This window comes from Maniola jurtina, chromosome 22, assembly GCF_905333055.1.
Source record: "Maniola jurtina chromosome 22, ilManJurt1.1, whole genome shotgun sequence".
In the NCBI taxonomy this organism is placed as follows: Eukaryota; Metazoa; Arthropoda; class Insecta; order Lepidoptera; family Nymphalidae; genus Maniola; species Maniola jurtina.
In genome coordinates, this window is record NC_060050.1 from 5,391,703 (window position 1) to 5,405,336 (window position 13,634).

At 37.5% G+C, this 13,634-nt stretch overlaps 1 protein-coding gene across 1 annotated transcript in view; it reads right to left on the bottom strand.

Moving 5' to 3' along the window:
* Positions 1–13,634, bottom strand: part of LOC123876891 (microtubule-associated protein Jupiter-like) — a 196,842-nt gene that overhangs the window by 58,076 nt on the left and 125,132 nt on the right. The gene's annotated exons all lie outside the window — the stretch shown is intronic.

A 13,634-nucleotide genomic window follows, 5' to 3' on the forward strand; every position in this document is an offset into this window, starting at 1 on the left:
ATTTATAATTTAAAACCGCGCGCTGCCATACAATAAAAATATAAGGAAATAAGTACCTTATCTATTATCTTATAGTAGCTTCTAAATATATTTACAACTAGCTAACGCCCGCAGCTTCGCTCGCGTGGATTTAGGTTTTTAAAAATCCCGATCCTTTCATTTCCCAGAACAAAAGTTGCCTCTCCGTAATAGCCCGTCCCCGGGATGCAACTTGTTTCTGTATCACGTAAGAATATTTAAACGGATGATCCTTTTCAAATCCCGAGGGATCACCAGGATTTAGGAATGCAATTTCTTACAGCATCAGGGTTGAGGTCAACGACAAAGTGTTTACTTGGTATAGATACCTTCAATATCAATTAATAATCGACACTTTTTAAATCCCATTAGCTTTAGTAGTCAGGTCCCCTGCAACATCAGGATTGAGGAGTTGGAATCCAAATTTTTTATTGAACAATGTCGCAAACTTTCTTTATCGATTAAAAAATCTACCCAAAATTACGCAGTTAGGTTACCTGCCAAATTTCATGGTTTTGAGTCAACGGGAAGTACCCTAGAGGTTTTCTTGACACACACGACAGACAGAGAGATAGACAACAAAGTGATCCTATAAGAGTTCCGTTTTTTCATTTTGATGTACGAAACCCTAGAAAACGTAGGAACGGCATTCCGAACCAGTGGTAAATTTTTCTGACCATCCAAAAACACTTTGAAGTTTACCTAAAAGTTTACAGGAATAAAAATTTATCATTGTATTCCATTCCATTTCATTCTATTCCATTCTGTTCAAAGATAAATAGATAATAAAAATATTTGTCACCGAAACAATAATTTACGATACATCAACCAATATCAATTTTACTGATGACAATCTGACTATTACCAAAGTGAACGACTACTATAATATCTATTATATACGACTAACATAATATGTATTATAAATTGTGTGCCGTTTGCATTCTCACTAGGTTCTCATTAAGTTTGTTTTATTTGGTTAAACTTTCTGGCATTTATATTGTTATGACGTTTAATTGGCAAACAGTCTGTTTATTGGCTAAAACTCAAAAATTCAGCCAATCACAACAAAGAAAATATTGTAATAATGATTGATGCAGCTTTCTGTAATTGAAAACAAAATATTTGACATTAACTTGAATGTGACAGTGTTTTCCGAATAGGGTTGCCAGAGGCCCCGTATTTTACTGGTTACCCCGTATTTCAGGATACAGAAACCTGTAATTATGTAAATAAAATACGGGGCAAATAAAACTAAATATTTTTAGGGTTCCGTAACTCAAAAGCAAAAAAGAACTCTTATAGGATCACTTCGTTGTCTGTCAGTCTGTCAGTCTTTCCGTCTGTCCGTCTGTCCATCTGTCCTTCTATCCGTCTGTCATGTGTTCATGAACAAATATTAGTATTTTCAATTTTCAAAGTAAGATAACTACATAATATATCAAGTGGGTTATCATATGAAAGGGCTTTACCTGTTCATTCTAAAACAGATTTTTATTTATTTTTATGCATATTTTTTTAATGCATAACAGTTTTTGATTTCTCGAGTAAAATGTCGGAAAAAATACCCGAATACGGAACCCTCGGTGCGTGGGTCTGACTCGCACTTGGCTGGTTTTTTACAAATTCAGCAGGAGCTGGCTGGCGAAATCAAATACTGACGTTATGTCCAGTAGAAAGAATATTTTCCTTTTGCGGCAATGCGCAGCCGAAACCCACTCGATATTGATCATGGTCGTAGCCAAGGCGGCGGGGCTTGGTTTGAGGATGTAAGCCTTTTTTTATACAAGTTAGCCCGTGACTTTAATCTTTTCTAGTGGTAAGTGATTATGCAGTCTAATTTCTTTTCCGTTAGGGCCATACTAACCATATAACTAGCCATGACCGAAGCCTCCCACCAGACCAGAAATTTTGAAATGGCGACTGCGCCTGGGAAGCCGTCAAAAACCTAAGCCTAAAATAATACTTACACTATTTCTTGCATTTGCTTACCAATTTTTTTTTGGAAATATATCGAACATTTCGCGCTCACTTCACTCGCGCTTTGAATTTCTATTACTTGGTGTAAACCCCGCAATTTCATTTGCATGATTTAGATTTTTAAAAATTCCGTGGGGGATTTTCCGGGCTAAAAAGCTGCCTAAAAAAAAAATGTCTGGGATGCAAGTTACCTCTGAATAGTAAGTACCAAAATTTTGGTAAAGAAGATGGGCCGTGAAAGGGTAACAAATAGATAGGCAAATAGATATACTGTCCACGCACAACAGACGGAAACGTTTAAGTGCGGAAACCAGCCCAGAGAGAAGAAGAAGATATACTGTCGTATTCGTAATATTAGTATGGATAGGAAGCTTTAAAAATAAAATCTTGCTATGGCTACACTCGTTTCCCTTTCACTTTAATTTTTTCTGTATTGAACCAAAAACACTTACGCTCACTGCGCTCGCGCTTTTTTATTGTTGTATTTTATCTCACTGTCAAATTGAAAGGCGAAATTCCACTAACCAGGTAATTAGCCCATAAAGTTGAGCGAATGTTTTTTTCCTCATGACAGGATTCAGTTCCGGCCCTAATAAAACCTCTCCCGCAATCGATTCCTGGCTACGGCCATAGTATTGATACTGTGAAGGTGGAATTACAAATTAAATGTAATTTTAAGTTGAAATGAAAAGATTGTATGCATGAAATGTATAACATTTTGCTTTACAACACTAAGAGTTTTTAAAAGCTATTTAAATAAATAAATCTTTTATTTAAAACCACATTGCAAACACAGTTCACCAATCAAGACACGGCAACATACAGAGAAAAAATACAAAACTTACAAATAAACTGAAATATCTAAATAGGCTTTCCATGCATTTCAGAGAGAACCACCACCTATTTATTCAAATACTTCAAATTTTCAAATTTCTTCAAATCTAAACCCCGTATTTTTGATGGTGGTAGCCTGTAAATCAAAAAGAGCCAGGTGGCAACCCTACTTCGACCTAGACAGAATGAAAAATTGTTTTCATTACTCGGTATGCCTACTGCCATAGTGTGACAGAAAGTGTGACGGTAGTTGTGACCTCTGATTGGCCGACTCTCTTTCACTATTTGCTAAAATTGATGATTGCAACAACAATTTTTTCTTTTTTGTAATCGAAAACAGAACACGGACGTCAAACAGGTTGACTAATTGCAATCATTTCTGACCGGCTAACATTGTTCCGCTAGTGGCTCAAACTCACTGTCGCAGCAAGAACATGGTAAATTCAGCCAATCACAGCAATTTGAAATTTGGTTATCACAAATGTACCGATCTAGGAACCGAGAATGCACGAACCAGGGCAGATAGAGATAAGAACAATAATATCATACGTAGGAAATCGACGGGGGATCGTTGACAAGGATAGCCTTAATAAAGTGCACTTGTGTCTTCATCTTTACACGACTAATGAGACACATAAATCTACCACACGAGACGATTTGTTGTATGTTATTAAACTCGAGATAAAAAAGCTATGATAGCCAAGTGGTTAAGACGTCAGAGGTCCGGGGTTTAATACCGGGCACGCACTTCTAACTCTTCGGAGTTATCTGCGATTCAAGCAATTAAATGTCACTTGCTTTAATGGTGAGGGAAATCTGCATGCCTGAAAGTTCTCCATAGTGTTTTCAAGTCTGCCAATCCGTACGTAGCGTGGTGATGCATGGCCTAAACCAGCTACTCATTCTAAGGGAAGACACGTATGGTTTCTGGGCTGGCACGATGATAGTTTGATAGCTGTAGGCGCAATTTTTAGAAGCTTGCTAAAGCTGAAAGTTTCTATAGTTTATATGATTTTTCTACGTTATACCTATAAGTAGATCTTTATTTCGCAATTCTTACATGTCAGTTTGATAAAGAACACAATTAGTTTTATAAAAATTGTTCCAAAAAGAACCTAAGTACATACTAATAGCAATAGAGTACTAATGATAATGAGTTGCTTTTTTTTAAAGTCCTTCCCATTTTTCCAAAAGTTTATTATGTTGACCACATTGACAAAGGATAAAAAGTGTGAATTCACCTTTATAGTGATGTCAGATACTCTTAATAAAATTTCATCCAGTCGTAGTGAAAGATGGACTGACAAAGTTCACCAGCTATTAGGTCGTGAGTCCGACCGGAGACCATTAATAATTCTCTTGTATCGTTCTAATGGTGTGGTCCGACTAATGACCGACTAAAATACATATGCATGTTGACACAGCTTTCAGGAAGTAAAATTTAGGTGAATAGTTATTTTAAAATCTGACGGTTTCTTTTACCGCCTCAGACTATTTAGTGATGCCTTAGTTTTTTCATTAAAGGGGCCCTCAACTATGATCAAACCTGGTGGTGTGATACGATGCAGTCTAAGATGTAAGCGAGTTAACCTGGAACGCATATGGCAGTTTCCTAATTGCTTTAAGCGGCATCCTACGGGATTGCTAAATCCTTTGGTGGCATAGCCTTGTCGGTAGGTCTTATTGGCTGCGAAAAAAATTGTAGAACATTCAAACACAGAAAGTCGTCAAAACGCAATACCGCATCGAAACAATCGCTAAAACGCGCTTTTTCAGTCTTCATTAAATACAGCGACTGAACGCAGAAAGTTCTAAAAACGAGATGCACCTTCAATGCAGTCGCAAAATTGCCAATCGCTAATACCCAAAGCATCGTGTCTGCTATGGCCTTAAGAATAGATTTAGTATTCCCACACTATGTCATGTTAGCCTGTGCCATCTATCTTGCTTTTTTGGTTCCTTCTACCTGTTCATAATTTTACAGTTGTGATTACATCTTAGTAAGTAACATCGTCTTACTTATTGCCTTATTGCCTTCTTATTGCCTTCATAACTACTATTTTTTGCTAAGTAACAGCTTACGTTACATTATTATTAATGGATAGATATCAGAATTATGACCTAATCGTGCCATATATATGATCAATCATCTCCTCTTAAATTGACTTGTCAACTTTATAGCCAGCCGTCTGCCCGTTCACTTCCCTTCAATGTCTATTCAGTTACAGTTTTATAACTAAAAAAACATTGCAAAAGTTAGAATAACACTTTTATAAGGTGTCATTCTAATAACACTTATAAAATTCAAGTTATCTTGATAAAATTATAGTTTCGATATAATTTTATCAAGATAATTGATATAATAAGTTTGACCTTAGTTTGACGATAAGATATAAGAGATACGATGGGTTCCTTGGAACTTGATATGATGTAAGGTTATTTAATTAATCGCCTTGATCCTTAAGGAACTAGTTAGGGCAGCAGCATCAATTGGTGCGTAGTATATCAATTATAATCTAAGTTTATCTGCTTCCACTGAATAACCCTTGCTTTTTTTCTATTGAAAGGTCTTATTGAAAAAAATGTCAATGAGATGTCAATGAGAAAAATTGTCTCGTTTCAAAATTTTTATTTATTTAATATTTGGCGCGGTTATTTTGGAGTAATATTGGCATCAAATTGGCTCTTATTCGCGAAATACCCCGTGGTATTATTTTCACCTTTGATATGCGATACTAACAGCACTTTTTGTTTCAGGGGCCTCAACGGGCAGCGCCTGCTCTGCGGGCTTCCTGGTTGCTGCAGTCGGGGCTCCGCGCGCTTATAGACGCTATTGTGTAGTGTTTTAGTGTTTTTCTTTTTACGTGTTTTGAAGTATGAACCCCAGTGCTTCTCAAGGTGAATACCTAGAATGCTCCCACTGTAGCGATGGCAGGCGGTTTAAGGGTCGCAAAGGCCTTAATATTCACATCGCACGTTGTCACGGACCGCCTACACGGCCTCTTACATGCCCAAATTTAATGTGCGATCAAACCCAATCAGGAAGCGATAACCAGGTACCATTTGAAATTGTATTATCCAAATATAATCAAAATATCCCATTAGTAAAACGCATTCCCCGAGGAGCTAGGATATCGTTAGCTAGATCCTTATCGCATACTATCCAAAATGTACTATCAAATTCACTTTTAGATTGGCAAAACCTCTTTTTTTTCGCATACAGACATTTCTATGTAAATAAAACAGAAAGCGGGTCGTTATGTAGTAAATTAAAAAAAAATAGTTTGGCTAATCGCGTTTTTCCAATTCCTGACTGCTCTTTTCGTACACAAAATTATAATTTGAAGAAAATTGTGGAAAACAAAGTTATGGATGGGGATCTTAAAAACGCTGCCCGCATTTTGTTTTCTAATGATACACTAGCTCCATTCAATGATATAACGCTAGAAGCTTTACGTGAAAAGCATCCTTTACCAAATATCGATTCTTTGCTGCCAGACCCACCTTCTAACACTTCTCACTTACAGATAAAGGACGAAGATACTTACGCTGCGATAATGTCGTTTTCTAGTGGCTCTGCTGGCGGCATGGACGGCATAACGCCACAACATCTTAAGGATCTTGTGGGAGTTACTGCTAGGGACGCCGGCAGGGCGCTACTGAGCGACATTACCAGACTTTGTAATCTCATGTTATCTGGCGAGGTAAATTCATCCTTTTTACCATTCCTTTATGGTGCGAGGCTTTGTGCTTTTAATAAGAAAGATGGCGGCATCCGTCCCATCGCTGTTGGTTGTACGTTTCGCCGTTTGGCGTCAAAATTAGCGTGTAAACACATAGTCTCTACCCTAAAGGATAAATTCCAACCTATTCAAGTTGGATTCGGCAGTAAAGGAGGTTGTGAAGCAGCAGTTCATTCGGCTCGTACATTCTTAGCGAATGGCGAGGTTGAAGTACTGCTGAAAGTAGATGTAAAGAATGCCTTTAATTCTTTGGACAGGGCAACTTTGCTGACCGAAGTCTCAACGCAACTTCCTGAAATTTATCCATATGTCTGGCAATGTTACAGCTCAGCTTCAAAATTATTTTTTGGAGATAGCGATATTAAGTCTTCTGTAGGCGTTCAGCAGGGGGATCCTTTAGGTCCGGCCCTGTTCAGCTTAGGGATCCATAACCATATTTCAAATTTAACATCTAAATTTAACATATGGTATCTTGATGATGGAACCATTGGGGGCAACGTGGATGACGTTCTAAAAGATCTTAACCATATTAAGCAACAGTTTGGCAAAATTGGTTTAGAACTAAATTTTTCGAAATGCGAATTGTTTTTCACAGAAAAACTGTCGCAAGATAGAATACGATTGGCCTCTGATTTATTTAATGAAATTACCCCTAGCATTAAGATACTCGATAAACATTCACTTTGCCTTCTTGGTGCTCCTCTTTATAATGAATCCATACAACCACTTTTGGATCAAAAAATTAGAACATTTTCGACTAATACCGACAAATTGGGCGCTCTAAATTCTCACATTGCATTTTCGATCCTAAAATATTGCCTTTTCGTACCTAAATTAATTTATATCCTTCGCGCGAGCCCAATTTGGAAATTTCCTGGACTACTCGATAATATGGATGCCACCCTTAAAAGTACACTAGAACAAATTCTAAATTTAACTTTTGATGAGCACTCCTGGAACCAAGCTACTTTACCGGTCAAGTACGGTGGCATCGGCGTGAGGAAAATTTCCAGTGTAGCTCTTCCGGCTTTTCTGTCCTCTGTGCATAGTATAAGAGAGCTTAGCTCTCAAATTCTCAAATCAAATTCAATATCATTGACCTATGCCACAGAGGCCCTAGAGAGTTGGAAGGTCAGATGTCCCAATGTCGATATTCCAAAGGAACGTTCTACACAAAAACTTTGGGATTTGCCATTGGTTCAGCTGACACATTCAAATTTGCTGCAAAATCTTACAAGTGACAGAGATCAAGCCAGGCTCCTAGCATTATCGGAAAAGGAATCTGGGTATTGGCTTCATGCCTTGCCATCCAAAAATCTCGGCACCCTTTTAGATAATGAAAGTTTTCGTGTGGCTCTAGGTCTCAGATTGGGAACACCGCTGTGCCATCAGCACAGATGTCCGTGTGGAAAAGAGGTTGATAAATTTGGAATCCACGGACTCTCTTGCCAAAGGAGCGCTGGTAGGCTATTTAGGCATGGCTCTCTTAACGACACGATCAAAAGGGCTCTTGCCACCATAGACGTTCCTGCGCTCATTGAGCCGGCAGGGATTAGTCGGGATGATGGCAAGAGACCTGATGGATTGACGCTGGTTCCCTGGGAACGGGGACGGGCGCTAATGTGGGACGCAACGTGCGTTGACACATTGGCCCCGTGTCATATCAGGGAGACAGTATCAAGACCGGGAGCCGCAGCAGAAATGGCTGAAAACGGCAAGCGGCGCAAGTATGCCTCTCTTATTGAGAGTTACATTTTTGTTCCGTTTGCCGTGGAGACCCTGGGGCCATGGAGTCTTAGTGCAAAGAAATTTTTACGAGACATTTCACCGCGTTTAATAGCCTCATCGGGTGACAGAAGGGCTGGCTCATTTTTTGCGCAACGGATCAGCCTGGCTGTCCAACGCGGAAATGCAGCCAGTATTCTTGGCACCATTCCACGCGGGCATGATTTGTATAGTAATTAGATAAGGCTAGCTTTAAGTTTTATTGTAATATTTTCAATAAAAAAAAAAAAAAAAAAAAAAAAAAAGTTTCGATATTCATGTTTTTAATCTTTACTGATTCCATACTAATATTATAAATTCGAATGCTTGTGCGATGATAATAGTGGAGTAAATAAAGCCGTAAAATAGCCAATCTTAGGAAGTCCTCAGAAACAGCTCCGATTTTGATGATTTTTTTTTTAAATTCTTATTTTTTATACATTATTTAAAATCAGAAACGTTTTGAAGCGGGGAAATAATTTTTAGTATTTTTTTATCCATTTGTGCGATATTTATACACGAAGTCCAGAAAAACGCTACCTTCTTTTTGAGAAGTTGTAGAGGAGGTCAAATGCTACAAATTACCTCTAAACACTTATGGGCAAAAACCACCCGTTTTTGAGTTATTGATCTTTTTCAGAAAAATACGTATTTATTTCTTTTAAAATTCATTAAAAAAAAAGTAAGGCATATTGCCGACTTTTTATTTAATTTCTAAGTACTAGACGTATCAATTAATAATTGTGAATACTAAAATAAAAATAATCTTTGTGGGTTCCCCAGTTAGGGATCCCAGACTGAACCAGTTTCATAATTTTTATTGGGTTACTTTGCCAAAAATGCTATTTTTTCTTTATGTTACAGAAATTTTTGGCTTGTAAATTATTTGAAAAGCTTCTACACATTCTCAGCTATCTAATGATGTACAAAACTTTAAAATAAGTTGAAAATTAGCTAAAATAACGATAAAATAATAGCACAAGGAAGAAATTTCTTAACGCTTAAATTTTAAACAAATCGTTTTTTCTTTGTTTAGAGGTAGTCTCTACTTAGAAAGAGGTAACAGTTTACTGTGAATATACATATAATCTGGTCAAGTTTGATCATAAAATCGGCCACGGGATAGCTCAATTGATCAATAGGAACGATTTGTTTAAAATTTAAGCGTTAAGAAATTTCTCCCTTGTGCTATTATTTTATCATTTTTTTGCTAATTTTCAACTTATTTTAAAGTTTTGTACATCATTAGATAGCTGAGAATGTGTAGAAGCTTTGCAAATAATTTGCAGGCCGAAAATTGCTGTAACTTTAAAAAAAAATTACATTTTTTGGCAAAGTAACCCAATAGAAATTATGAAACTGGTACAGTCTTGGATCGCTAACCGGGGAACCTACAAAGATTATTTTTATTTAAGTATTTACAATTATTAATTGAGATGTCTAGTACTTAGAAATTAAATAAAAAGTCGGCAATATGCCTTACTTTTTTTTTTAAAGAAACAAATACCTATTTTTCTGAAAATGATCAATAACTCAAAAACGGGCGGTTTTTGCCCATAAGTGTTTAGAGGTCATTTGTAGCATTTGACCTCCTCTACAACTTATCAAAGAGAAGGTAGCGTTTTTCTGGACTTCGTGTATAAATATCGCACATATGGATAAAAAAATACTAAAAATTATTTCCCCGCTTCAAAACGTTTCTGATTTTAAATAATGTATAAAAAACAAGAATTTAAAAAAAAAATCATCAAAATCGGAGCTGTTTCTGAGGACTTCCGACGAAAATGCTTCGTTTACTCCACTATAACGATGGCCTCAAAAATTTAGGAAATCTTACTTTATGCTGAATTTATTTGCACCAAGCCATTTTGCCCGGGCGGGGCATGATTCAAAGAATCCCGAAATAATTTCTTCTACATTATGCCGCATCCGTGCTCTATTCGGGCACAAAATGAATTGCCAATATTGCCCAACCGCGGCACGCCGTGGCATGCTTTGATGTTAGAAACTGTAAAGATCTTAATCGTAAAAAAGAGTACCACATAAAATGTTCTAATTAAGTTTCTCCTGTCACCGCATTAAGAGTGCAAATTTTATTCAAATTAACTGGAGCGTGACAATTACCATCCAACTAGAAGCTTTGCTTTAATCGATCACGGGGAAGATAGGGCTGTGTGATCCTGCTGGATAGATATAAGTAGTCGAGAGTGTAAAGGTAGACTTCTGTAAGTCACGGCTGCAGCAACTGACGCGTGAAAAGAACACACTATGACTGACGCGACAATATTAAACACTGAAAATGTATGACGTTGGCGCACGCGTCAGACGTGCGGGGCTTGGAACCGATGCACAGCACACTGTTTGGTGTATATCATACAATTCTATGCATTATAACATATCATACGAGTACCTACATCCGTACCCGTGCGTTTAGAGTGAAGATTTATACTGCGTATATTTACAACAGAACTAAAACTTACCATGTAAAAAACTGGTAAAATCATAGGAAATCGCCGAAGTGTAAAACTGGCGACTTCATACCGGAAATATCATATTCATCATCATTACCTAAGGAATTGCTGCACATAAGAGGCACAAGGCAACTCCAGCAGTGAAAGTGAAAACGGAGGTCCAAGACGATTAAATGATGGGAATATGCTAGATCTAAGACACAAACCAGCAAACCTAATTTTACTTTTTGTAGTGAGTGACCGAAGGCGACAAAGGTCTGCTCTAAAAAAACTTGAGGAAAAAATTAAGAATTTGCGAATGTTGACAGCCCTAGTCCTACGAAGCCAATGTCTAATTTCACTCGATTCTCAGATACGGAAATGCATTAGCGCGATAACTGTCATTCTTCCGTTAGAGTTGGACGCTGGGGCTATCCTCACGATGAACGGTGGCCGGCATACCGCACGACGTGCATTGCCGTAAAATAGACATAATTTTCCCAAGACGTCATTCCCCGTGGCCAGATTCTATCACGCATTTACCGTGGTTCTGGTGCAAACCTATGAAGATGAATCAGATTTTAGCCCGATATTTACTCTTTAACCCCCGACCCAAAAAAATCACCCACTTCAACTTCAAAATTAAAGGTTGTTTTATATATTTTTACATAAATGCATGTGAGATGCGAGTTTTTTATTTGGTTATTGATTAATCTAAGTGTAACATCAGGATATAATTTGCTTGAATATGTGTATAACATAAATTAATAATGTAGTCCCAGATATAAAATTAGAAATTTTGCTAACAGAAAATAAAATGTATGCCCACTGTTTGCATCGTAGCATTAATTTTTATTGTAATATTATGAAGATATTTTGACTCCGAAAGTTACCGAGACCTTAGGTACGAGTAAATGTATGGGTTGCCAAGAAAATATTGCGATTTCTTGGATTTCGCATAATTTTCGCCATTGTCTTAAGCATGGCATTAGATATGGATTCTATTCCGGGTACAGATGAAGTAACAGGTGAAAGGAGAGCAACAGGGATTTGCATAACCGGGGAATTGAATCCACTATTAATTGTTTTCTGCCATCGGTCAGATGCAATTTCCTACAGGCCATAGTTCAAAGTGGTTTTACAATTGGAATATTTATTGCTGATTATAATACGATGTTTTTTATGTAAGTAGTAGTACTCCGTACCTACACTAAAAGGCATTGTACCAGCTACAAACGTAAAATCTTAACATTACATAGACATGGGTTTAGAAGTAATTTTACCTATCACTTTTGTGCACCCAGTGGTGATAGCCCAGTGGTTAAAACTTTGGCCTCCTATTCGGAGAGTCTGGGGTTTGATGCTGAGCTTGCACCTCTAATTTTTCACAGCTATATGCATTTTAAGCAATTAAATATCACTTGCTGTAACTGTAAAGGAAAATATCGTGAGGAAACCCGCATACCTATAATTTCTCCATAAAGTTCTCGAAGGTGTGTTCGGTCTGGTCTAATTCAGCCCCACACTTGGCCAGCATGGTGGACTAAGGCCTGACTCCTTTTCTGAGAGAAGACGAGGGCCGGGGATGGGTTTCGATGAAGATGACGTCGATGATCGTAACTTTTGTACTTGTAATTTTGCTTGGGAACGAGTTTTTTAAATAAATACCAATGAGACCATCATGCTAAATTTTAAAAAAAAAAAACCAAAATACTTTTGACTTTAATGATATATTTGAAGCTTTCACTTATAAACCTTCCAATTTTCTAATGGGGTATCTACGTAGCGTCGTGCACGCTCATTCGAGGGCGTGCCTAAATCAAAGATAAGGGTTTAATTAAGTTTTCGTTGCTTATATCTTTATTAGAAGGCTCGCTAACGAACCATGATTGCGAACGAGAGGGTGATCACGATAGTCAAGATGTCGTAGCACTTTCAAGTTTCAACGATCTAAAGTCTGACTCGGAAACATGATACGGGTGATTCGTCATTCCGCTGTCTTGACACCAATAAGTAATCCTTTCCCCATCGCATTCCCGGTACTAACCTTTGTCCAGACTCCAGAACATTAAACAAGTAAATTTCATTTTTTATTCGGTAAACTGTAGTCTTTAATTAATGTACGTTATAAAAACTCACAATCGAGGTTATATTTATCTAGGTGGCTATCTGACATCATTAGCGATTTACCAAGCACTATAAGTCGATGGACGGTAATGTTTTGCTAAAAATGTGGAACTCCTAGTCATACTAACCAGACTAGCACAAATAGTAGGCACAGCATTCTTGCGAAGTGGGTAGCTATCTATTCGCCTCGTTACGCCAAAGAGATCATCAAAAATACTAAAGGTATGGATTAACATCAATACAATAATGAATAACGAAAACAATAGCACATTTAAAATGAAATCTTTAGTGAATCTCTGAAAGCTCTGAAGCTAAATGCATCTGTGTCCCTATTCTGTACATCTCATTAATATTATGTATCACTTGACATTTTCCTCGTGATCTTGTCGCGTCTGTGTCGCCCCAGCGGTCAAGTCGTGCGAATAGCCGGAAGATGGGTGAGATTGTGTCTCCCGAGATCATCCTAATTGGAGTATGGGGGTTCCATTGTTTCATTTATTTTAACGAGAGGATCCTGGGAAGTGACTCTTTCGACGTTGCGATGCTTATTTTACTTCAAGTGTCTACGTCTGTAAATAAAATATAGACAGAACCAGACGGTGCACGGTTCAAAGAATTGGAATTTGACATTTTGTGTAGTACCTAAGTAGCTGATGCCCAAGATATGTCCGCGTGAATTTACGTTTAAAATTCTGTAAAAACTATCACTCTCCAGGTTTTT